This window comes from Lemur catta, chromosome 2, assembly GCF_020740605.2.
Source record: "Lemur catta isolate mLemCat1 chromosome 2, mLemCat1.pri, whole genome shotgun sequence".
In the NCBI taxonomy this organism is placed as follows: Eukaryota; Metazoa; Chordata; class Mammalia; order Primates; family Lemuridae; genus Lemur; species Lemur catta.
The window spans coordinates 108,771,494-108,797,430 of record NC_059129.1 but is presented as its reverse complement, the minus strand read 5'-3'; the positions used below and the strand labels follow the sequence as shown (position 1 = coordinate 108,797,430).

At 36.8% G+C, this 25,937-nt stretch overlaps 1 pseudogene; it reads right to left on the bottom strand.

Moving 5' to 3' along the window:
* Positions 1–1,734: 1,734 nt before the first annotated feature.
* Positions 1,735–2,663, bottom strand: LOC123633207 (annotated as a pseudogene).
* Positions 2,664–25,937: the final 23,274 nt, after the last annotated feature.

The window sequence follows — 25,937 nt, the reverse complement described above, 5'->3', positions numbered from 1 at the left end:
GTTTAAGCTCTTGCTCTAAGTTTTTACAAGTTGGTGAACACTGACAAATTATTTCTCCCACAGAATTATAACCACACATTCCCAGATGGTATAAATATTAAATATATGGTTGAACTAACATTAATACCCATCACCATTTTATCAATTACATAATAAAACAAATTATCAAGTATCCAAATATTAAGTTCCACAGCTCAAAAGGCACATAAAATATTAGATGTCTCCTCAGTTCATTAGCACAAACCCACTTTTATTTTTGCAAGAGAGGTTGCAAAGAGAAGGAAAAAAGTCACACTGCAAACAAAAATAAGTTGCTAAAAAACTTTGATAAGTATGGGGAAAAAAATTACAATAACTTAAGAAATTTTAAGATTAAGAATTGTTGTAGCTACAATTAACACAGCGTCTCTACCTTTTAAAAAACTGACTAAATTAAAGAGCATATTTCTACATATTCTGCACAAGACAAAGGCAACATTTCGTTAAAAATATTTAATATCCCCCTCCCATTCTTTTTTCAGGCCCTCCCTGTTAAGTTGTACCTCAGAACGCAAACATTAGAAAGTGAGAGGCTTTTTTGTCTGAAGACATTAAAGACATGTGCTTCTGTACAAGGTAGATTTTCAAAATGGAGGTTTTTTTGTAACAGCACAAAATGAGATTTATAGAAAGACATTAAAAAATCACTGTAAGACTTGGTAAAAATCCAAAAAAAAAAAATCAATGATTAAGCAAACCTGATGTACACTGGTATAAATGCAGAAGATGTCAACATAACGTGAGCAGGCAAATAACTGTATAGGCCCTATTTTCTTTTTTTTTTTTTTGAGACAGAGTCTCTCTTTGTTGCCCGGGCTAGAGTGAGTGCCGTGGCATCGCCTAGCTCACAGCAACCTCAAACTCCTGGGTTTCAGCGATCCTACTGCCTCAGCCTCCCTCAGCTGGGACTACAGACACGCGCCACCATGCCCGGCTAATTTTTGCCATATATATTTTTAGTTGGCCAGATAATTTCTTTCTATTTTTTTAGTAGAGATGGGGTCTCGCTCTTGCTCAGGCTGGTCTCGAACTCATGACCTTGAGCGATCCACCCGCCTCAGCCTCCCAGAGTGCTGGGATTACAGGCGTGAGCCACCGCGCCCGGCCCTAGGCCCTATTTTTAATGTCTGAAATGACTGGAGGAACAAACCACATTAAGGTCTAGCATCTTCTTAGTTCCTGGGATTTTGGTTCCATATGATACTAAAACTACACAAGTATTGTGCTAAGTATTTTGGCACTTAATCTTTCTAAATTTCTTATATATTGATAAGATTCTGAAATAGGAATAGATTTAAACAAGACATAACTCAATAGCACAGGAACACCTTTAGCCAGGACTCAAGCATTACAAAAGTGATCCATGTAACCTAAAACATTTGTACCCCCTTAATATTTTGAAATAAAAAAAAATATCACACCATTTCAGGAAAGGTCAATTGGTGCAAATGATAAGCATATTTTAAATGCCGGACAGCAAGAATCTTTTGCTAAGTGTCCAAAAAGGTCGATTGTAACCCAAACACAGAGGTTGCAATTCTGTCAAGCTTGCAGCCTGATAAAACTGCTTTATAATACTCCTATGGAAGCTTCATTAGACTTATTCACCAAGCCAACATGGTGACTAATATGTACAACAAATTAGCTCCTGTCTCAAGTTTTACCTCCACGGCAATAGCATCAGGCACCCCAGTTTTACTGAATGCAACAGTTGTTTCTATGACCACTGGAGTCTTTGAAGTGCAACCGCACCTTAAGACAATACTCCAAACACAAAAGTTCCTTGCTGTTAAAAGCTCCATGCCACTTTTGTCTTATGAGTTGAACTGCATCTTCATATTTCATTCCACCTTCAATTAATGCAAGAGCAACAAGCACCAGAGCTCTCCCAAGGCCTGCAACACAATGAACAGCAACACAATAACCAGGTTCTTCACCAAACTTGATTTTTTTTTGTTTTTGAGATAGAATCTCACTCTGTTGCCCAGGATAGAGTACCATGGCGTCAGCCTAGCTCACAGCAACCTCAAACTCCTGGGCTCAAATGATCCTCTTGCCTCAGCCTTCCAAGTAGCTGGGACTACAGGCATGCGCCACCATGCCTGGCTAATTTTTTTGTATATGTTTTAGTTGTCTAGCTAATTTCTTTCTATTTTTAGTAGAGACGGGGTCTCACTCTTGCTCAGGCTGGTCTCAAACTCCTGAGCTCAAACGATCCTCCCACCTCGGCCTTCTAGAGTGCTAGGATTACAGGTGTGAGCCACCGTACACGGCCACAAATTTGATTTTTATAAGACTTAACCAGTCATCAAGAATCTGGTTGATGGAGGTGCACCATCATCAAAAGGCCAGTCAAGAACATGGAGGCTTCTTTCTTCACAAGAGTAGCGTCATAAGTTGTTTCACACACTTTTACTATTATGGTAACTCCATACTTCTTAAGTTCCTCTATAAATCTTTTTAAGGTTGCTTTGGTTGGATCATGTGTATTAAGAAATGTTATGTTTTTATACGTGACTTCTACAGGAGCTAGGCAGTTCATTTGAGCCATATTAATTTAGTTCAAAAATATCCTCAGTAGAGTTATGAAAGAATTTAAAAAATTGAGTACAGAAATGATGCAAAGAAACTACAGTCTACTTCAGTATACTCCACTTGAAATTCTCAGTGCTTTGAATATGAAGTTGGAAGCAATGGTAAATGAACCTCCCAACAAGAAGCAGCAATTCTTCAATCCAGTAACACGGAGGCAACAGAAAGGATGTGCACTTCCTTTACCCTGTCCAGGTCGGAACTCATCAAACGCTCTGCAGATTTCAACTAAACACTTTGGTGTCCAGGTTAACCACTCTCATGGGGGCTTCTTGGTGGAGTAGTAATGAATTTCTACAGTTCACTTGTCTGCAAAGAGGTTGCGCTGTGCCTGGCTGTAATCTCCACTGCCCTTCAAAACTCCACAAATGTGTGACCAGGAGCACCACAGAACTGAGGAAGACGTTTACCCATTGAAGACTGCGGCCTCATCACACAGCTGCTCCCGCGGTGGGCGGTGCAATGCAGGTGGTGGCAAGAGCACCAGACTAAAATTATACATTTAAACTGTATCTTAAGCAAAGGGCACTTTAACAATAAAATAAACCTAAAGATAATGCTAGAGATAAAAGGTTTAAGAAAAACATGACTTCTGATTATATCGTATCTGAGGCAACATAAACACTTTAGGAAAGTTTCATAAATGGTTCAAATAAGCCATTGACTAATTTCCAGTTTAAAATTAACTGTCTTGTTGATAGGCTGATTATCCAAAACTAGAGTAAGTCAGTAATTGTTAAATGGTGAATGGATAAGACACAGATAACCAACAATTGTCCAACTGTCCTTCTGAAATGCTAACTGCAGTCAGAGGACATGGTCTCTGTCTCTTTTCTCAAAGCCTCGTTGCCCTCCTGTCAGGGAACAGGAGTTGCTGATCTCACTGGTCTAGTTGAGGACACGGACTAAGCCAGGCTCGTGAGTAAATGTAGCAAGAGTCCACACATACAAGCACAGCGCTTTCTTCCACTCATTCTTCTTGCAGCCAGATTAAAACTCATTCTGAGCCTCTCCTGGGACAGGTCTGGCTTCTGCTTTTATCTCAACTGCTCTGCTTGTAAACCCCATGGGGCTCTCATCTGATTAATCCAATGATGGAGATTTTGGGACAGGTTTAGGAGAAAAGAGAGTCATGGGCTTCAGCTCAGTTCTGTGATTTATGCTGTGATTGTTGAATTAATTTGAAAAAATGGAAATAATTTGTCACTTTAAAAATAGGCCCCTTCCTAAAATGAAAAGTTCTTCTTTGGCAACAAGAGGCCAACACAGAGGCTTTTCTTCTAAATGTGCATTATGCTACCAAAGCCAAGTTCCTTAAACAAAAATCTAACAAAATAAAACAATTTGCCAGGAGTCAAAAATAATGCCTTTACTGTAACTATTTAATCATTGAAGCCATTGGTAAATCAACTTGAACTACATTTAAGATGCTTCATGATTTATTGTTTAAACACAACATCCTCAAGAACACTTCTACCCCTTCAAAATGAAGTAGAATCTAATGACAAATAAATCTCCAAACACTGATAAAGTAACATCTACTACTATTCAAAACTAGATGATATTAATATCCAAATGCTCTTTCAATACTCAAACATATTCATCAACTGATTGAAAAGAAAGGGAGATGGACTCACACAATAAACCCAGCAGTGGGCCTCTCTCACACAGTTGGGAAAACAGAGCTTGCCAACATGTCAAATTCACTACCCATCAGTTCTGACGGAAGAGAGTGAGTTCATTTTGGAGAGGAATGAGGTGACAGGTAATGTGAAATACCAAAGGAGCAGGGGGAAATAACTCCTGCAAACCCACATCACCTTTGGTGCAAAAATAGCATATAGAGAATGCAGCCCTCTGAAAAATGATCTCCTCGTTCTAATCCCAGTTGTAATTGTGCCAAGAGCAGGGAATTATATTCCCAGATAGCAAATAACCTTTATATATTATCCCAAAGTAAACATTTCAATCACTCAGTCAAAAAACACTCCTTAAGGATTCTGAAATTGCAATATCATATATGACTAAAACAGTATCCTTTTTATTTCCATTCACACAATGGACAGACATTTATAGAAGACAATTTTATTACTATGCCTTCTCACCCAAGCCAGATCAATTCTGTTCTCAGGGCTCCCTCTCTCTGAATGCTTCATTGTCTAGAAGGCACTTCTTCTGCCCAAAAAGCCTTGCTTATTGCCAGCCAATTGTAAAAAATTATGACAACCACAAGAAAGAAATCAAGACTCCAAAAGATAAATGAGCGACTGGAAATCAAGATACCAAAAGATTCATTACAATTATCATGAAAGGAAGGACAAATGTTCAACAAACCCATCTTTAGCCTTACTAATTATCAAAGAGAAATGTATGTTCAAACAACAATAAAGTACCGTTTGGAAAAAAATTGGAAATTTAGAAAATTAGAAAAAATAATGAAAAATTTCAGTGCTATCAATGTGTCATAACAGAAATATATTGCTAAAAATGATGTAAAAACTAGATTTTACTCTTTTGAAACATAATACAGCAATATGTATCCCGAATCATAAAACGGTTCTTGTTCTTTGACTCAGTAATTTTAAAATTTATCCTAAAAAACTCTGAAGCATAAAAATAATATATGCATGATGTTTATTACATAAACATCTATAATATTTTGTAAGCTGCTTGGCTCTGAGTAAAAAAAATCTATAATACAAAAAATAAAAACACTAAACAGGGGAATGTTTAAGTAAATGCCAGTGATTCTCTTCAATAGGATATCATGCAACCATTAAAAATTATAAATATGAACACCATAAAAACGACATGGGAAATATTAACCATACACTATTAACTGAAAAATAAATATTGAATAATATGATCACTAGGGTTATAACTGGTGAAATAAACATGGATAGGACATAGATTGGAAGGAGAAATACTTTTAAATGTAATCAAAAATGAAATCACATGTGTTAGGATAATAGGATTGGGGAGAGTTTATTTAAAGACTGTAAGGATTAATATTGTCATAGTACTATTTTTACAACTTTAGAACAAGAAGGATTTTGGAGATAGGATTTCTTTCCTCCCCAGATATTTGAGTTATGGTCTTAAAGGTCAAAGCTTTGTTCTATTCACCTCTGTGACAGTCTAAGCACTTGTTCAGCTTCCTATAGAATCATCATCCTATAACCAGCATTTTTAGACAATAATTCAGATTATTACTCATTTTAAATCTTATCATGCCTAAGAAACAGCAAAGTAATGCAATCTCTCTTTGGAGTGCCAGAGAGCAGTGGAATTTCATAAACTGGATTGCTAGTTCCCCCCAAAAATCTAAAATTATTAACATCTAAATTTGTTAGGAGTCCTTAAATAATATCTTCTTTGGAAAAATTTCCTTACCAGATAATTTATTTTTGGTAAAATCGCTTCATGATATTAGTGCAAATATTTTACATTGCCTGATCAGTCTGGAACTCTGTATCAAAGTCTATGGTAATCATTCTTGTGTACTGCTGTTTTAGACAAGATGCTTTCAGAGAAGGACAAACACTCTTTGAACATAACAGAGAGTTTATGGAAAGGACTCCCTCATTTAAATGTTTAGGTCCTGAGAATCTCATTGCATTTACACAATAAGGAAAGAATCTCTACATTTTCTAGAAAAGATGCTCAATAATATTCTGTGTTAACCCAGGATTAACTATTTTCTCATAAAATTCTAGTTCTTGTTGCATGATGAAAATAACATTTAGGTGCTCAGTTATTTTTTTTTTTCACAAATAGCTGTTGTCTTAATTTAGAAAAAAATGCATAGAAATAATATATAGAAATTGATAACCTAATTGATAATGACAAACTTTTTACTTAAACTTTATTTTCACTTTTCTCACTGGTCAGACATGAAAGTGATTTGTAGGCCAGCCGCAGTGGCTCACGCCTGTAATCCTAGCACTCTGAGAGGCCGAGGCGAGTGGATAGCTCGAGGTCAGGAGTTCGAGACCAGCCTGAGCAAGAGCAAGACCCCGTCTCTACTAAAAATAGAAAGAAATTATATGGACAACTAAAAATATATAGAGAAAAAATTAGCCAGGCATGGTGGCACATGCCTGTAGTCCCAGCTAGTCGAGAGGCTGGGGCAGGAAGATGGCTTCAGCCCAGGAGTTTGAGGTTGCTGTGAGCTAGGCTGACGCCACAGCACTCTAGCCCAGGCAAGAGAGTGAGACTCTGTCTCAAAAAAAAAAAAAAGAAAAAAGAAAAAGAAAGAAAGTGATTTGTAAAGAAGGTGATAATATATGATAATACTAACTAATTACCCACTAAAATTCTATACTGGTTTCCACTTATATTTTTAAGGCTTCTTTTAAATTTACCTTTTCAAGGACTTTCCCCTCTATAACTTACTTTGTCTTGGTGCATCCCTGAGCAATAGTAACTAGGCACTGTGTTTATTTATACATCAGACAATGAGGCAGTGTCAAGGACAGTACAAGTTCAGAGTTAGAGACTTTGCTTCACTTTCACTTTCTCAGTCTCCTATCAGCATTTAGGGAAATCTGGGGTTTTTACTCTTTTAGTGGTTTGAGATTGTGTGTGAAGAACACCTGGGGAAGAAAGTTTCTTTGTGTGTAATGGGTTGTTTATAGGTAGTGTTTCTTTCCAAATGGTTTTAGACAAAGAGGCAGTTTGGCGGGGTGAGTCCAGGTTGTTATTTTTGGCCATCATATCTAGGGTAGCACTGGGCATTCTGTGCTAGGCTAATGGCCTAGGGAGAAGTGGAAGATGAGAAGAGAAAGGATTCATCACCTGCAGTCGTGGTACAATCGCTGGAGGCAAGCCTGGGAGTGATGGATGGGGTCTTGATAAGACTAGGAAGGCAGTTTGGAACATAAGCTATGCAAAGCAGTGTGACCTTTGGGCTTGGTCCTGTAAGGGAAGGTGCTGAGGCTGTGCAGTTCCTGATCACCATTCGGGTTCTCCTTGGCACTGCATTAAACATCAAGATTATTTTCACACGTAAAACTGTCCCCAGCAAGACAAGCTATTAACATCCAAAGTCAGCCTGTAAACTGGGCTCCAGCATCCCTCCTGCAAGAAAACGTACTAGATTATTCTGGCTCATACTGAGATCTTCTTTCTTTGTATCCTTCTTACAATTTTTATTTTTTTAACTCATTCCATTTTATTGAAAGCAATTTCCAAGTAGCTTATCTGTTATGAAGATAACTTCATCCAAGCATTTATTTAATAGTTAATTAGCAGCATCTCTATTTTTATTTTATTTTATTTTTTTATTTCAGGATATTTAATTTCAACCATAACTCTGAGCTTTTAATAATGTCTTGGATTGTTCTCCATTATTTTCATACAGGATCTGGTTCCTCACCAATAGTGTGAATTGCTAGGGAATATTATGTATTTTACATTTTTTGTAACCCCATTATCACCCCAAGACTTGCACAGTGATGGATATATGGTGGGTGAATGACAAATTTGTAATTGCTATTAATTTATTTTCCTTCTAATTACAACATTTGGAAAATTCTTTTATCTATCTTTTATAAAAAGTAACACACACGCATCACACTCAGTACAATATATAATTAGAAAATTACTCAATTATTCAGTGAGGTACTAAGCAACAGGGAAGCGCAAAGCTGTCAGGAGTGCTGGCTCCACAATGGGTGCTTGGTAAGAATCGATGCATATTGAATAAAGGAACAAAAGGAAATATACTTCAAGCTGCTTTTGTAGAAAATTAAATAACATGTTTCTAAGAGATAATTAAATAGGTACAGTTCTTAAAGGCAAGGCTTTATAAATGGGAAGAAGTTCACAATCCGGATCATTAGGAAACTAACTTTGAAGTAAATTTTTAATCTAGAATGCACAAGTTCTTAACATAAGTCCTTTGATGAAACCTGTACAATTATTATATAACTTTATTTGATAAGGGGAATACATTTCCAGATGTCAATGTACTCATCTTTAAAATTTGTCATATGCTAGAGGACACCCGGTCTCTACCCTACAGCTACGAGAAGCCCCCCACTCATTATGTTCTCTCCCTACGTCTCTCCAAGTCCAGGTCAACAGCCGAGGAATGATGAAATCAACACTCTGCCCACAGGGCCCTTATGTCCATGGCTAGCCACTCTCCTCGGATGAAGGCCAAGTTCCTCAAACACAATCCACAACAAAACCTGGCCTGATCTGGCCCCACCTTCCTTTTCAGCTTCTGCTCATCCCCATCTCCGCTCCCACCTAAGATGTAACAGGCAATTTCTTTCAGTTCCTCAAACCTTGTGCTCAGTGTTCTGCAGGCTTTAAGTGTGTTGTTCCCTCTGCCTAAAATACTCTTCCTCCTTTTTGTCTTCTGTTTTTGCTTTACCTGGATAATTTCTGTTCTTCCTTAGCTATCACTTCAAGAATGCTTTTCTGGTCCTGGGTCTCTCTCTCCCAGTCGAGGTTAGCCACTCCTCTCTCAGGCTTTCATTGTCTCTGGACTTCCATCACTGCCCTGATTGCACTGTGATACAAATCTCAGGTTTTTGTTTTTGTTTTATTTTTAAAATTTCTTTGTCTTTCTCCACCCCCACTGAAGAGTGACTTCCTTGAGGACAGTTACCATCTTGTTTATCGCTAATATTTCCAGTGCAGGTTGTAAATTTTGATTATTAGAATTGCTCAAAGATAAGAGTACTAAAGTAAGTAAACTCCCCTTATTGCAAAGATGGATGTTATAGTGGATATCACCATGTGTATTTCCTAATAAAGTCCAGGAAAAAAGCAACATTTCATTTCCAAGAGGCACTGTTCAGTCTATGAAGAAATGCTTTATGAAGTTTGCTCAACCAACATTATTTTTTATCTAAGATATCTAAAGCCGACTACAAAAAGTTCGTACCTACTAAAATTGCTCAAATGCTTCAAATAAAACCTAATACCCTGGAAACACTTAGTAATTGCAGCCATCCCTCAAAGGCTCAAATCCCATACGGAGGGCAAATTTGTAAGATGAATGCACTAGATTTTATGTCTGCAAATGTAATTCCCTTTTGAATTTGGAGAGAACATTATAAATTCTTTATACTTAAAATGTGTAAAGATAAGAATAATAGAATAAAAATTGGCATATCCCACCTTGGCATGTCTACAATAGAACTACCAATCGGTCTGAATTGATGGGGCAGCAAAGCAGCAGAAAGTTTTAGTAACTAAAATAGAACATTTTTTTCCTCAAAGTTTCTTGTCTTACTATGCTCAGCTGAAAAAAATATGTGTGTAATAATTATTGGAATCTTTGAGACTATGTCTCTTCCAGGATTTATACAAAGCTTACTTAGGAAAACATTTCCAAGTCATCACATTTAGCTCAGTAAATGACTTTTCCCCTAGATCCCAGTTGCTCTCATATGAATGAAATCCCCTAAAACTAAAAATTTTATCAAAGTAAAAGTGTTTCTCGGTGTCTACACTTTTACTTTGGAAACCATTACATTACAGAACCTGAGATTCGGGTAATCTAAAACCTTAGTGGACAAGCTACTGTGCCTGTTTCCTCATATATAAAATGTGGGTGATAACAGCATTCATATCCTTCTTTGTTCCTTGGGGAACAAAATAATATAATGCCCATAAAGCACTTAGCAGCATATCTGACTCAGGTGATCAGGGGGCCAAATAGGACCTACAAACATCTTTTATTTGAGCTTTTCATATGTTTTAAAAATTGACTTAGTTCCTTCCAAGTTTATGATCCAATAGCCAGACCTACTCTCTTTAAGTTTACAAAGAAAGCCACTGAGTGTAAACAGGAGCAAAGACTTTCCCAGTTAAATACAAGTTCAACCCAAGCTAGAACTCAAAATTTATGACTCCTAATTCAAGGTTCTAAAATGCCCGGTTTTTGCAGAGGCTGATGCTTCCACCTGTTTTCCTGCCTTTACCCATTCCCTTGTCCTCCTCTCCTTTTGCATTTCAAGTGGATGAGGCTTGAGATTCCCTGGGAGAGAGGACTAGCACAAGCAGGAAGAAGACCTTCGTTTAGCACACACAGACACCTCCCAGGCCTCACACTCCCGAAAAGGATGCTGCCGATTGGGATCAGAAGAAAAGGGAAGGGCGAGCTGGCCACCCCAGAGACAGGGGGGTGACAGAAGTTCTGGGAACCTGCGGGAGAAGAGAGGAAGGCAAATGGATAGAAATTCCTTGTAATGAGTTTAGAAGACCAAATTTGATTTTTTTAATCTCAAAAATCTACCTGTAATTGAAAAATGTAGATTAAACCAATCTTGACATATCTTAAAATTGGGAATTTCAAGTCAGAAAATGCAGGCTGGAGTCCCAGTTTTACTACTTAAATTGCTGTGTAACCTTTGCAGGTAATTTATGCTCCCTGGGACTTTGTTTCCTTATCTGACAAATGGGTGTAACAATAATCCCAGCCTTCCCTGTCTCATTGGGTTGTTGTTAAGATCAAATAAAATCATGTTTATAATGGTTACCATATATGGAGTACTTACAATATGCCAGACACTATGCTAGGAGCTTCACATACATTTTCTCATTTAGTTCTCAAAATTTTGAGATTGGTTGCTATCAATCGGGTTTTTCAGATAAAGAAACTGAAGCTAGAGGGGCTTAGGCACTCACCCACTATCACTTCAAGTGTTAGATCTGAAATCCACACCCACGCTGCTCAACTGCCAAGCCCATGCCCAAATCTCCATGCAACTCTTTGCAAGAGTACTGTGTAATAAGTAAATTACATAAGTACATTATGAATCTCACATTTGAAGCATCATCTAATTCATTTCTTATTTTCAGGAAGACAGAATAGACAGGTATATAAAGGAATCTCAATAACAGAACTGATGTTGGATTCACAGCACCATGAATTTTTGGCTACTATTTCAGCTTTATTGGTGACATGCCACTGTTGTTACTGAATTTTGAGTAGCAACAGATCTGAGACTTAAGCCAAATTTTACTTAGTAATGAACAGTATATAAAAAGGTATTAGTTCAGTCTAGTTTTAAAGATGCCAGACTTTGTTTACGAAGCCAATTCACTTTCCAAAAGGATCAGTGTTCATAGATCCCTGCATTATTTTAGGGATCTACAATAATTTCTTTAAATTATTCCTTTAAATACTTGGGCATTTTAAGTATTTGGCCATTAAGTAATTGGACTACTTTCTAAGATGGCAGGTTTATATCCATCTGATTGAGTCACAACTCCACAAAAAAGATGCCTATATACCTACTTTCCTCATCAGTAAAATGGTCTCAGAGTCAAACCAGAGATAACCAATATCTGGAAAAACAAACAAATCATGACAATGTCAAAGAAAGGAGAAAAACTAACCAAGTCATGTAAGAAAGAATACTATAGTATCCGTCTCCCATCCCCCCAGTAAAAGTCTCAGTATAATAAAATCATCAGTATCAGCTAAATGCAAGCATAAGAGGCGATTTATCTAAACTTCTTGGGAGGCCCATGCATTTTGATACCATCCCTTCCATTCTCCTTCCAGACACTCTTAATCATACAGACTCACAGGCAGAAAATCCCCGGTAAATCCCAAAGACATGGGAATCAGTTGTGAGGGCTTCTGTGTGCATGTGACTGGGAAGATAAGGAGTAGGAGGCAAATTCAGAAATTAGGACAAATAGCTGTGGGAGATCAATGTCCAAAAGTAAAGCTCTGAAATAAAATAAAACAAAAGTAAATTTCTGAATTTCAGAGCTCCTATATCAGTTCCATTCACTGAACACCCATTAAGAGCTTCCTATAAGTTGGGCTATGTGCTGTGCCCTTGAGACCTCTCTGCCCATAAACAGCATATATCTAGTGGACTTGATCTTAGACCTTCTTAACTCAGACAACTGACTAGTTATGTTCATAGCTAGCAGCCTAGGAACGCTTGCTTAAATGTTTTTCCTTTCTGGTTGCAAAGCATGTCTAATTTCAAAATCTCTTCAATACCTGGGTAGTGACACATACATACATTTTGGTTTGTATCCTCCTTCTGGAAGCTCCTCCTTCCAGAGTGACACAGCCTTTGATGGAAGATACAACCCCAGAATGTGAAATTTCACCCATTCTGATAATACAAATTCAATCATTTAAGAACAAATTCATCAAAGAGTTCCCAGAAAGTTCATATTTTGCTTTTGAAAGAAATGGCATAACAAATAATTTAGAATTTTTTTCTTGAAACATTCTCTCTCTGTCTCCTACTATGTGCAAGACTTAGCCTTTAAGTATTTATTTAAAATATATTTTTGTACTACGTAACATGATAGCAGAAAAGTTTTTTAATTAATTTTTTTTATTTCAGCATATTATGGGGGTACAAATGTTTAGGTTATGTTATTGCCCTTGGCCCACCTAAGTAGAGCTTCAAATCTGTCCGTTTATCCCAGATGGTGCACACCTTTTTAAAAATTTTTTTTTTTTTTTTTTGAGACAGAGTCACACTCTGTCACTCAGGCTGGATTGCAGTGGCATGACCATGACTCACTGCAACCTCAAATGCATGGGCTCAAGTGATCCTCCTGCTTCAGCCTCCTGAGTAGCTGGGAGTACAGGCATGTATCACCATGCCCAGTAATTTTTTTATTTTTAGTAGAGATGGGGTCTTGCCATGTTGTCCAGGCTGGTCTGAAACTCCTGGCCTCAAGTGATCCTCCCATCTCAGTCTCCCAAATTGCTGGGATTATAGGCTTGAGCCACCACACCCAACCTGTAGCACAAAAATTATCACCTGCAGAGTGTTCACAAACGTCCTTTCTCCCATAGTTTCTAATTCCCTCTCCCCTTTATGAACTAGAAGGATCACATCTTTTGGAGAGAGACTTTAATTCTGAGTCATGTCAAAGTGCTAAGAAAATAAGTGGAAGGTTGAGGAGTAAACAGAGTTCAGTGGGATCAGGGCGGAGAGTGGTGTGAGGTGCGAGGAACGTGTCCAGGAGAAGGGATTTATAAGTGTAGCTGTGAACTGTGTTTTTCCCTCTTCAAAACCCTTCAAAAGGCCAGAGTAATTCTTAATGTTTTCGGGCATTAATTGGTAATTATTTTGGCTAGTCAGCTGTGCATCTGACCACATCGCCACTGAGGCTCAGCCCCATGCGCCTGGACACAAGTGGGGCCTCAGGGAGAAATGGAAATGCTGCCAGAGCCTCCCAGCAGAGCCTCTGAGCTGGTGGCCCCTGTCAAGGCCACCTCATGAGGTCCCCAACCCCTACCCAATCCAAAGGGAAAAGCCCTGGTGAATGATTTCAAGCAGATATAACAGATATAAAGAGTTGAGAGAAATGGGGGAAAATAGAGAGAGAGGAAAGAAGAATTGCTTAACCACAGGAAGAAAGATGGAAGCCCAGGTGGGAGGAGAGGTGATAGGAGGCAGAGATAGGGCTGCAGAAAGGATGCCCCTGACTGAAAGTCCAGTGGGGTGGAAGAGGCTCCCCCAAGCAGCCCACAGTTCCTGCAGATGATGGGCAACATGAGAATCCAAATAAGCTGTTTGTGCCAGAAATATGAAGACTAAACTGAAGGGGAAGAAGCCAACACGGCTCGTCCTTTCTGCCTCCCATGGGCGCTGGCCTGCCCTCGCGGGTCCCATCCCGGCGTCTGCAAAGTGCTGACGGTTCACCGCATTCTGCTCAATCAAGAGATCCATTGGCAGTCCCTTTGCCCTCCTCTGTCAGTAATCACCACAAACTTGTCAGAATCAAGGGGAACGGGTCACATCCTCTACAGACAATAGGGAAAATCAGATTCTCCTAAAAGGCCTGATTTGAAAGCAATTCTGAAAGGAGAGGCAGAGGGAAAAACAATTTTTTTTTCTCTTGTTGATCTGAGCAGACGACTTGAGACTATTTCTTCACACTGCCTACCTGGTGAAGGTGACAAAGGTCACAAAGTTAAATTTTCTAGAAGTGTATAAGTGTCTGATACATTTGAAACACTTTCAGAATTTAAAGAACACTGAGTGCCAGGGAATATGTCTAACACTCCTGATCCCAGATTTTATGGAAATGCCCAATAAAATATAAAAACATGGGGAAAACTACATTCATTCACTCATCTGTTAAATATTTATTGAACTTTAACTATGTACCATTTATACCTCTATAAACCAGGTCAACAGTTGAAAGTAAGATTAGGCATTTACCTTCCCTTCCTTTTCTACCTGAAACCTTAAAAAGGTAGCTTTACATGCCACAAATTGCCTTCTCCTTCTACTACATAAACTGCAAAAAAAAAAAAAAAAGTCAGTTTAAAGAAACTATAAAGGCCTATTCAAAACTCCCCTCTGGGAAAGAGTTGCTGCTAAGACACCTGCCTAACTCAAGAGTAAAATTAGACACAAGTAGAAAGTCAGGCTCACACTTAACCAACAAGTTTAGTTAATGTTCTATTAGTACATGGGCACCCAAAAGAACAGTTAACCTGTAAAACAGAATCATCAATGTTAAAATTCTATTTATTCTTGAATATATATTTATTGAGCACCAGATCGTGTGTACACTGCTAAGAAACACATGGAAAAGTGAAATGCACGATTCTGTTCTCGTATAGCCAACATTCTACCTGGTAAGATGAGTCATCCTTATAAATGTCACAGAATACGAACCATACAGGACATACAGCAGCAGCTGCTAAGGACCAATTGAGTTGTACACTCGATAAGCAAAATAGGTGTCTGGGGTGTGCTGCAGGAACTTCCAACATAACCTATTCAAAATAGAACTAATTATCTTTCCTTTAACCATGCTCCTCCTCCTGTTTTCTATTTCAGTTTATGGGAGCAGCATCCACTCAAGCCAGCCCTCCAAAAGCTCTCCTTTTCCCATATGTTCCACATGCAGTTAGTCACCAATATTGGTTACTTCTAAGGCAGAATTGTCCCTTAAATCCAGCCCTTCCTGTTCATTCATTCTGCCATTGCCTAAATTCAGATCCTTAACATCATTCATTTGGACTATTCCAATAGACCAATGTGACTTCCCATTTTCTTTCTTTCCTTGTCTAAAATCATCCTCCAATCTGCCACCAGGTAACGTTCCACATTTCTTTTCCTTATTACCCATAAGGTCCAAACTCCTGGGTAAGGTATGGAAGGCCCCGTACAATCTCCTGCAACTTAATGCACAAGTTTCTGGTGCTCATCCTGGACCTCACACCATTACTCAAACTTGCAATACCCACTCACGTCCTGATGTCTTTGCATATTCAGACCCAATGTCTGAGATAGCCTTCCTCACCCTCCCCACACAGAAAACTCCTACTTACCCTTTGCAACTCTACATGAGTAGAGGTAGCTGTTTCTTCCTCTATGCCAACAACCAACATGCTTCATTTGTCATTGGTTACAGCAGTTATCATGCTTAATCATAATGATCTGCTCATATGACTATCTTTTTCACCAAATAATGGGCTTTGTGAGGGCAGGAACATGTCTTATTTATCTTCATATTCCTAGCGCCTACCACAGTGCCCGGTACATAGAGAGTTTTCAATGAATTATTGAGTTTCAAAGAATGAATGGAAGGATGGATAGAAAAGAGAAAAAATACACTGTATCAGAGCTGTCAGGAAAGACTTCACAAAGGATATTAGATTTGAGCTTTACTTTTAAAAATGCGATAGGTGTTGGACAGGAAGAAATGAGGCAGAAATATCCATACGGGGACAACTAAGTGAGCAAGAGCATAAAGGTTTAAGTGGAGGTGATTTTAAAGCAATCAAGCAAGCAGGTCTGTTTGGTTGTAGCAAATGACTATGAATAAAATCTGAAGTCCTCATCACAGCTGATACAGTCCCAGTTACTTCAGTGTGAGGACTTCTCTAACCCACTGCTTCCCAGTCCCTAACTAGACTCCACCCCTCCGTCTTCCTCCTGTCTTTCTGATACACCAGCCTTGTTTCTGCCTTGGGGCCTTTTCTCATTGCTGATCCCTTTTCTTGCAAGATCCCTGAAGGGTGGTTAATGTTAAGTTAAAATATGATCTGTTCAAAAGGGCCTTTCTCTGTCCCCCTCTCTGATGCACCTTTGACCCACCCTCTCTATCAGAAACCTGCTTTATTCCTTTACACCAAACACCACATTTTGAAATTTTTATTTATTTATTCACCAAATTTTTGTCTAAATCCTTCCCTAACCCCACTTCACCACTCTATCTCCTGTATCTAGAACACTGCCCAGCATAACAGTAGGCATTTAGTAAGTATTAGCTGAATAACTGAAGTGTTCCATGCAGGTAGGGTCAGCAGGCAGGGGTGCAGGGCTCTCAGCTAAATTTAATAGGGAGGGGGAATATATGTACTGCACATATTTTACATGGAAGTAGCATCATCAAAGATGGATGTTTAAAAGATATCTTTAAGTAAATTACAAAGTACTTTCAAGACAGTGAGTTAGAAAAGGGTTCTGAGAAACACCCAAATATTTGACCTGTTTTATAAATCTTCTATATTTTAATCAGTTTGCTAAAAACATATTTTAAATAGGCAATTTGGGTACTTCCACCACTATAACTTGCATCAAGTCTTGCATATTCTAGGTTAATTGTACCACTTGGTATAATTTTTTTTAATTTACTTAGTTTTCATATATTCTTATTAAAGCACAAGGCATACTCATTTTAGTTCATTTCACACAGTAGAAAAAGTCAGAATAGCAACCATTAAATCTTAACTTGTATTTATGCCCCTGGACAAAAATAAATGGAATTTAAAAATAGACCTAGCTATTTAAATTCAGTGCAACAAATATTTATACACAGACTAGTTTGGGTTCCCTCTTTTATAAAATTTTTCCCAAGTTTTAGGTTTTGGGGTTGGGGAAATGTAACAACATTCATGGACAAAGAGACTGTGACTTCAGGACATATACTTATGTGAATATATATGGCATGTGTGGCAACTATATGGTGACTCTGAACAATGAACTGAGTTAATTTAAGCCATAAATTTCACTTGAGACATGATATGTAAAATGATAAGTTAAACTAATAACCTTTAATGTCCTTCCAACCCTGAATTTCTAAGATTCTATCCTGTGCAGATGCCAAGACTAATTAAATATGTAATTACTATGTAAATATTGTCTCCTATGATGATAAAAATATTTAAATACTTCTAGAACTATGCTTGGTACTCATGCTACTCCATCACTGTTTTGTTCTTTACAGAAGTAACTTTCTTCTTTATTAATTAAAAAATACTGAATAATTTCCAGTTCAGCCCTAGCAATGTAATTACTCTACTATCCATCCCTCCCCACTGATTATGCCTATAACTCTGGAAACAAACAACGATAACAACACTACCTGAGGACTCTGAATAGGAACATGAGCAGGAAGACTAGGCAGGGCAGCCAAAACTTGAAGAAACACTCAGCATGCGGATAAGTTTCCCAGCTATATTTTTCTCTTTCACCTTTGCCCTGAAGGTAGTCCTCAGCTCCACAGTGCAGGCAGCTAAAACTCTGATATAAATTTTGCTATCTTTCTAGATAGAGGTAAAGGAGTCCCTGCAGCCAGAAGGTGGGAGGAAAACCGAGAGGGTAAAGAGACAGAGAAGGAAAGCCCTAATTCTATGTAAGACCTCACAGGCCTCAGCATAACTTAAAAAAACATGTGTGTGAGACAGACTCCAAGCAGCATAGCAAAGGTGTAGAGAAGTGAACTGAGATTTGAAACACTGCCAACAGAAAGCAAGACAGAAGTAATCAAGTCGATTGTCTACTGAAACCAAACACTCTTCAGAAGATTATAACAGAACCCGAAGTCTATACAACATAACACTGACAAGTGCCCAGTGTACAACCAATAATTACTTGACATACAAGTAAATAGGACTATGTAAGCAGTTGGAAGCAAAAAGAATCAACAGCAGCCAACCCTGAGACGACTCAGATGTTAAAATTACCAGACATTAAAGCAACTACTATAATTCTGCTACAAGAAGAAAAGGAAAATAAACTTGAAATGAATGAAAAAAAAAGGGGAATCTCAGAAGAGAAATATAAACTGTAAAAAAACACTGAACTGGATATTTTTAGCTGAAAAAATATATGAAATTTTTAGAAAAGACTACTGGATGAACTTAATAGCAGAGAAAAAAGGCAGAGGAATTGAAAAAAGAGCAATAGAAATTATCCAGTCTAAAGAACAGAAGGAAAACAAAATGAAAAAGGAATGAACAAGCCTCAGAGATCTTTGAGACAATATAAAAGATCTAAAATATTTTTAACTAGAGAAAGAGAAAGGAAAGATATTGAAGCAGAAAAAAATATTTGAAGGGATAATGGCTGAGTACATCTAAAATTAGGTGAAAGACATAGACTTAAAGATTCATGAATCTCAATGAACCGTAAACAGAATAATTAAAAGGAAACTATGCTTAGATGCATTATAATCAAACATTACATGTACCTTATAAATATATACAACTATATGTACCCATAATAATTAAAAATAAAAAAACTACAATAAGTAAATAAAAATATATAAAAGACTATGGGTTTCCCCACTTAAAATTTTTAAAATGGTCTAACTGCTTTAAGTAAAAATCATAAACATTTTCCAGTAGGCCTTCAATGTCTGTACATGTAACACATATAATAACCATAATATAAAAAGATAGTAGGAGGGCATGGTAACAAGATCTATATGGCTGCAAGACATCAATATTTTACCAGAAATAGTACAATATTAACACAAAGTAGACTGAAAAAAATTGAAATTGATATAGCCAAAAGCCAATAAATAGTTTAAAATCCAACATCAAAAAATATTCAAACAATCCAAAAGAAGGCAGAAAAGGAGGAACAAAGAAACAAAAAAGCAGAGGAAACAAACAGGAAAAAAATTATAAAAAGGTAAATCCATATCCAAAATATACCAATGATTATGTTGAATACTAATGATCGAAACCCGTATCTAAGCTTTCTAATTAAAAGGCAGAGAATAAGACAGTGGATAAAAAGCTAAACCCAGTTTATACACTGCCAAAAAGAGACATACTTTAAATATAAGGACACAGAGAGGCTGAAATGAAATTGATGGAGAAAGGTATAATATACAAAAATTAATTATGTGAAGGCTGGAGTTGCTATATTAATATCAGATAAAATAGACTTTAAGACAAAATATATTACCGGACATAAAGAGAGATGTTTTATAGTGATAAAAGGACAATTCATCAGGAATCATAATGGTTAGAAATGTATATGTGCTTGATATAAACCCTCAAAATACATGAAACAAAAATTAGCAGAATTAACCTAAGAACCAAACCATTCCAAAATCATCGTTAGAAATCTTAACATTCCTCTCTCAGCAGCTGATAGAACAACCAGATTTAAAAATAAAAATAAGCAAAGACATAAAAGTTCTGAACACTATCAAGCAATTTGATCTAACTGAAATTTACAGAATACTATATCTTACAACTGCAGAATATTCTCTTTGTTCAAGGCATTTACCAAGAAAAACAATATGCTAAGATTTAAAACAAATCTTAAGAAATTTAAAAGTATTATAATCAAACAAAATTTGTTCTCTGACTACAATTGAATTTAATTAGAAATCGATAGTAGTAAGATAGCTAGGAAATCCTCAAATATCTGGAAATTAAACCACATCTCTAAATAATGAATAGAACAAAATCACAAGAAAAATTATGACTTTTTTTAAAAAGAACAAAACTATGACATATCAAAGTTTGTGGAATGCAGCTAGACTGGTACTTTTAGGGAAATTTGTGTGCTTGTATTAGATAAGAAAAATATATAAAATCAAAAACTTGAGGTTCCACCTCAAGAAGCTATAAACATAACAGCAAAGTAAACTCAAAGTAAATATAAGGAAATAAAAAATAATAGATGAAATAAATGTCACAGAAAACAGAGAAATAGACAAAATTAACAAAGCCAAAACTTGGTTCTTTAAAAAGATGAACAAAATGGACAAACCCCCAACTACATTAAGAAAAAGGAGAACTAACAGAATGTGCCAATAACAGGAAAGATTTATCAATGCAGAACTTACAGACATTAAAAGGTTACAAAAAAATACTAAAAATAATTTTATGCAAAACAATTTGATAACTTAGGTAAAATGGACAAATTTCTTGAAAAATAAAACTCAGCCAAATTGATACAAGAATAAACAAACTGAAGAGACCTGTATCAATTAAAGAAATCGAATTCCTTATCAAAAGTCCCCAAAAGAGAACTCCAGGCCCAGGTGGTTTTACCAATAAATTCTAACAAACATTCAAGGAAGAAAACCAGTCTTACACCAACCGTATTAGAAAGCAGAAGAGTAGGAAGCACTGCTCTAATTTTACAAGGCCAGTATAACCCAACACCAAAATCTGAGTAAGAACATTATAAATTATCTTAATAAAGCTGTAAAAAAAAAAAAAAAAGAGGGAGAGAGCCTCATTACTATTTACTCCTTAAACAAAGTCTTGAACCAAAAAGTTTGATATCCTTGTTAGAGTAACAAGTTTATAACAGTATAAGCCATTTTATTGTTCTATTATCGCGGTGGGGGGGTACACAAAATACTCAGAGACCAGGACACATGCCAGCCCTTCTGTCTCCTTCCCTCCACTTAGCTTCTACCCCCTATTGATTGATTGAATAAGTATGTAGGAGGGCCCTATTATATTTCAGTCACTGCACCATAAAGTCTGAAACATAATGACGAGCAAGATGACCTCAATGAGCCTACAGGTTCACAGAAGAGATCTAAATGTTTATTCAAAGAATAAATCAATCGCTCCAGCACAGTTTTACCAGGGCCAAGTGGGTAACACTGATTAGGTAGGCCTAGCACACCTGCCCCACCTTCTAGCTGCTGTGGCTGACTCTGACCTCTCTACTAGAGGCCAGGCTTCCCTGGACCTGTGGTTTCTCCTCATTATAATATAGAGGTGATAACACACTTCAAGATAAAAGAGGAAAAACTGTTGTGAATGTATACACATGCAAATATAAGATATAATTACGTCCTTGTTGCTTCCTCAATTGGATGTTTTAAAATGTCAATCATCTCTCAAAGTGAAGTTTATTCTTAAATCTCATATTTAAAATCAAAACCAATGTGGTTGAATATTTAGGAAAGATAATGCCTGGGAGGTTTATTAATGCATCCAAAAATAACTTCCCATTTTAAAGTTAATGTGAAAATCTCCAAATCCAAGGGATATGCATCTTAATGTGTTAAAAATTATTAGCTAACATTTACTTAGCCACTGACAATTATTTGGGTTTTAAATCCAGAGGGTATAAGAAAGATTATGAAAAGGAGTCAAGGGCGATATTAATATTGGTAGACAATAAAATGTCATTTAGCAAAATGCAAATGAGGATATTTTTCTGGATGAAGTCCTTGGAATCAATTATTGATTTCATGAAATAGAAAATTTTGGCAGAGGGGAGACCTGTCAGAGGAAACATATCCGTGAGAATACTGAATAAGATCACCATGCTTTAATGAGTGCGATGCGCACCGTCTAGGGGATGGACACACTTGAAGCTCTGACTTGGGGTGGGGGGGGCAAGGGCAACATACATAACCTAAACTTTTGTACCCCCATAATATGCTGAAATAAAAATAAATAAATAAATAAAACGTAAAAAGAAAAAAAAAAGATAGCCATGCTTACAAGGCAACATAGTGGTCAAAATAATCAGAATGACTTGGACTTGAAGAAAAGATGTCAGCAAAGAGAAAAAAGATACAAGACTAATGGCACATCACCTGCATGCCTCAGTTCCCAAGAGAAGTGGACAAATTGGAAAAAGGTGAGAAAAGACAAACAAGAGTGATTATAAAACTCAAGAACTTAATTGAAGGGAAAGGATTTTAAACTATCTAAAATATACATAGAAGAAATTCAGGTCAAGAAACTGAGTTGGCTCATGAAAGGTATTTAATAAGTAAAGACCTTAAAAGCCAATAGCTTTCTCGGTTATAGGACAGCATGATGACAAATTACAGCCTAAGGAAAAGAAATAGACTGAATAATATCAAATAGCTTTTAAAAAATACTCCAAAAACCTTTCTAACATCATTTTTATAACACTGGAATCATTTGTAACAGCTAAATCAGACTGGAAGAGAAACAATCTCTATTGTACATAAACTGTTTAAGGTTTGATAACTATTATTACCTCTACCCCTAAAGAGGGGAAGAGGAAAGAAAGATGGAGGGGAGGAAAGAAAGATGGAGGGGAGGAAAGAAAGACGGAGGGGAGGAAAGGGGGGCAGATGTTTTAGGCTGAGGCATCTGTGTGCATTCCACTTGCCTGAAGGTAAAGACTGTGACTCATTCCCCTTCATGTGCCTAGCCCCAAACACAGTGTCTGACATAGAAGATTAATCAAAGTCTTCGGAATGAATACATTGATCAAATTAATAAAAAATTGACAAGTCTCCACTTTGCTTTGTGTTCTTACAGCTGTAAACTGACCCTGTTCTCACTCCTTCTTACCTCTTTCATTTTTTCTGTAAAAAAAAATAGATTACAGAAATCAGACCTTAGAATACGAATAAAAAACTTGATGTCAGGTGAATTACAAAGATAACTAACCAAAGAGAGACAAGGTGTGGGTTTATTGGGCTAAATTAAGCATCATTTTTAATACATTGTGAAATATTTTACACACACACAGACACACACACATACACACACACACAAATACTTCCTCCTAAATAGCTGTCTGGATAAGAACTTCAACCATACTTTATGATGTTAGGATTTCATGTGCCCATGTGAACCAGCCTGAGACTCACCGGTTGATACAATAATCCTTTGTTCCAGCAGAACCTCCAGCAGGTCCACGTCTACAAGTGGGAATCTGAAATCCCCTTCACCTCAGAGCTGTATCAATCCTTTGCTAAAATCAATCATCTGTAAACTCACTAAAATTACAGTAAACCACATACTTGGCCTTGAAAGTAATATTTTATGCAGAAATAAGTTAAAGACATATTTACTTAAAAATTACCACTCAGTTTCAGATGTAAGGAATAAAGAAACCAGGCTTTAAAAAAAATACTAAGAGTGAACGGGTACAACCACATTATGCCTGCCTCAAAAAAATACTGATTTTTCACTTCTCATTCCATCTTACCTAAAAATAAATTCCACATTGATTGTAAAAATCTGTACCACTCTGGTGTGGGATGTTGATAGTGAGAGAAGCTGTGCCTGTGTGGGGCAGGCGTATAGACACCTGTACTTGCCTCTAAGTGTTGCTGTGAACCTAAAAATTGCTCTAAAAAATAAAGTATTAATTCAAAAAATAAATAAATTCCAAGGACTTGAATGCTTTACATATTATTGTGAAAAAATTAAGATCTATTTGAAGGACATTCACTTTCTAGGAATGAGGAGACAAGAATGTGGAATGAATCTGCTATTAAAGACAATAGACTATTTCTTAAAAACAGATATGAAGAAAGCTTCAAATAGACAATAGTTATAAATCACCGGGAATCTCTAATAAATAAAAGAGAGGCAGAAAGATCTCCAAAGATCCATGTTTGATCATTTGGTGTGAAACCATAAATATAGAGGGTGATTGTGTTTTCCATCTCCTCTCCCCTGTTCTCCCCAGCCCCAAAAATCTTTACATTCTTCATTTACTGCTCCCAGACTCCTTGTATTTTCAACTTTCATAATGATTCTTCTGACTCTAACCCAAACCCAGGATTACATTTCAAAAGAGCAACTTAGATAGGGTCAACTGCTACTTTTTGCAAAAAACTTAGTTTTAAAAACGACCACCTTCATCATCTTCAAATGGATTTTCATTCCAAACTCCCCCATTTCCCTGGACATACCATTTTCCCTGTCCACAAGGCCTGAAATGTTGGAATTATCTTCAACATCTGATTTGCTTTCTCTACATGCTCCCCGATTAAGTGTTATTTCATCAGTTGCACATTCTTTCAGATGATACTTCATTCTTTGGGTCCCTCTCCATCCCTTAACCTTCGTTTCTTCTACCTGTGAACTATACCAAGCAACACCACGCACTGTTGCCTCAGTAAGATGGCTCTGAAGCAGTCATTCATCCTCCCAATTTGTCCTGTATATCTAAGCCAGAATTCTCCAAGTATAAGCTTCAGTCCCTCACTTACTTGCTTACTCCTCTCTGTTAATCATTTCTATTTCCTTTAGTTTTCCACATACCCTGTTATCCCTCCATTCTTATTTTCCCTGATCTTCTGACCCTCTCCAGAGCCTCAAAGTCTTTTGTAAAATGATGAAGATAAAAACTGGAAACATAATTACAAAGAAAGTCTCACTAATGTTGATTAGAGTAGGGGAAGAGAATACACGAGACAAGTAAACAGAGAAATTTTATAAAGAATTTGTCTCCCAGTCAATATACTATGGTCAACTGTCTATTATACACATTAACAGAATGGAGCAGGCCAAGGTACATAAGATAATAAAAAATTCAGATATATGTTTTGGATTTTGCATTTGAATATAAAGTCTGGGAATCCAAAAAAATTAAAAAATAAACAATAACTTCCTCCCATATTAAATAAAATTAATCCAAAATGGATCATAGACATAAAATGTAATTTCTAAACCTAAAAAAAACTTTTAGAGGGGAAAAAAAAGGAGAAAGTATTAGTGACCTCCTCAGGTTGGGCAAAGAATTCTTAGATACAATACAAAAAGTCTGAACCATAAAAGAAAAAATAATATAAATTGAACTTTATTAAATCAAAAACTTTTGCTCTTTGGAAGACACTATAAAGAGACTATAAAAAAGACAAGCCACAGACTGGGAAGAAAAAATTATAAAACATGTATCTGAGAAAGAGCTTATATCTAGAATACATAAAGAATTCTTACAATCCAATTATAAGAAGATCAACAACCCACTTTTTTTAAAAGGGGGAGGACAAAAGATTTGACAGAAACTTTTCCAAAGGAGAGATAAAGATGGTCAATAAAGACATAAAAAGATGTTTATTATCATTAACTCATTAGAGAAATGCAGGTAAAACTACAATAAGATAGCACTTCACATCTATTAGAAGGGCTAAAATAAAAAACACTAACCTTACCAAGTATAGGTGAGAATGTGGCGGAACTCTCCTATATGGCTGGTGGGAATACAAAAGGGTATGGCAGTTTCTTATTCACCATATGACAGCAGTCCCACTCCTAGGTATTTACCAGAGAGAAAACATATGTCCAAGCAAAGGCACATGAATGTTTATAGCAGCTTTTACACAACTTTCAAAAGCTGGAAACAATC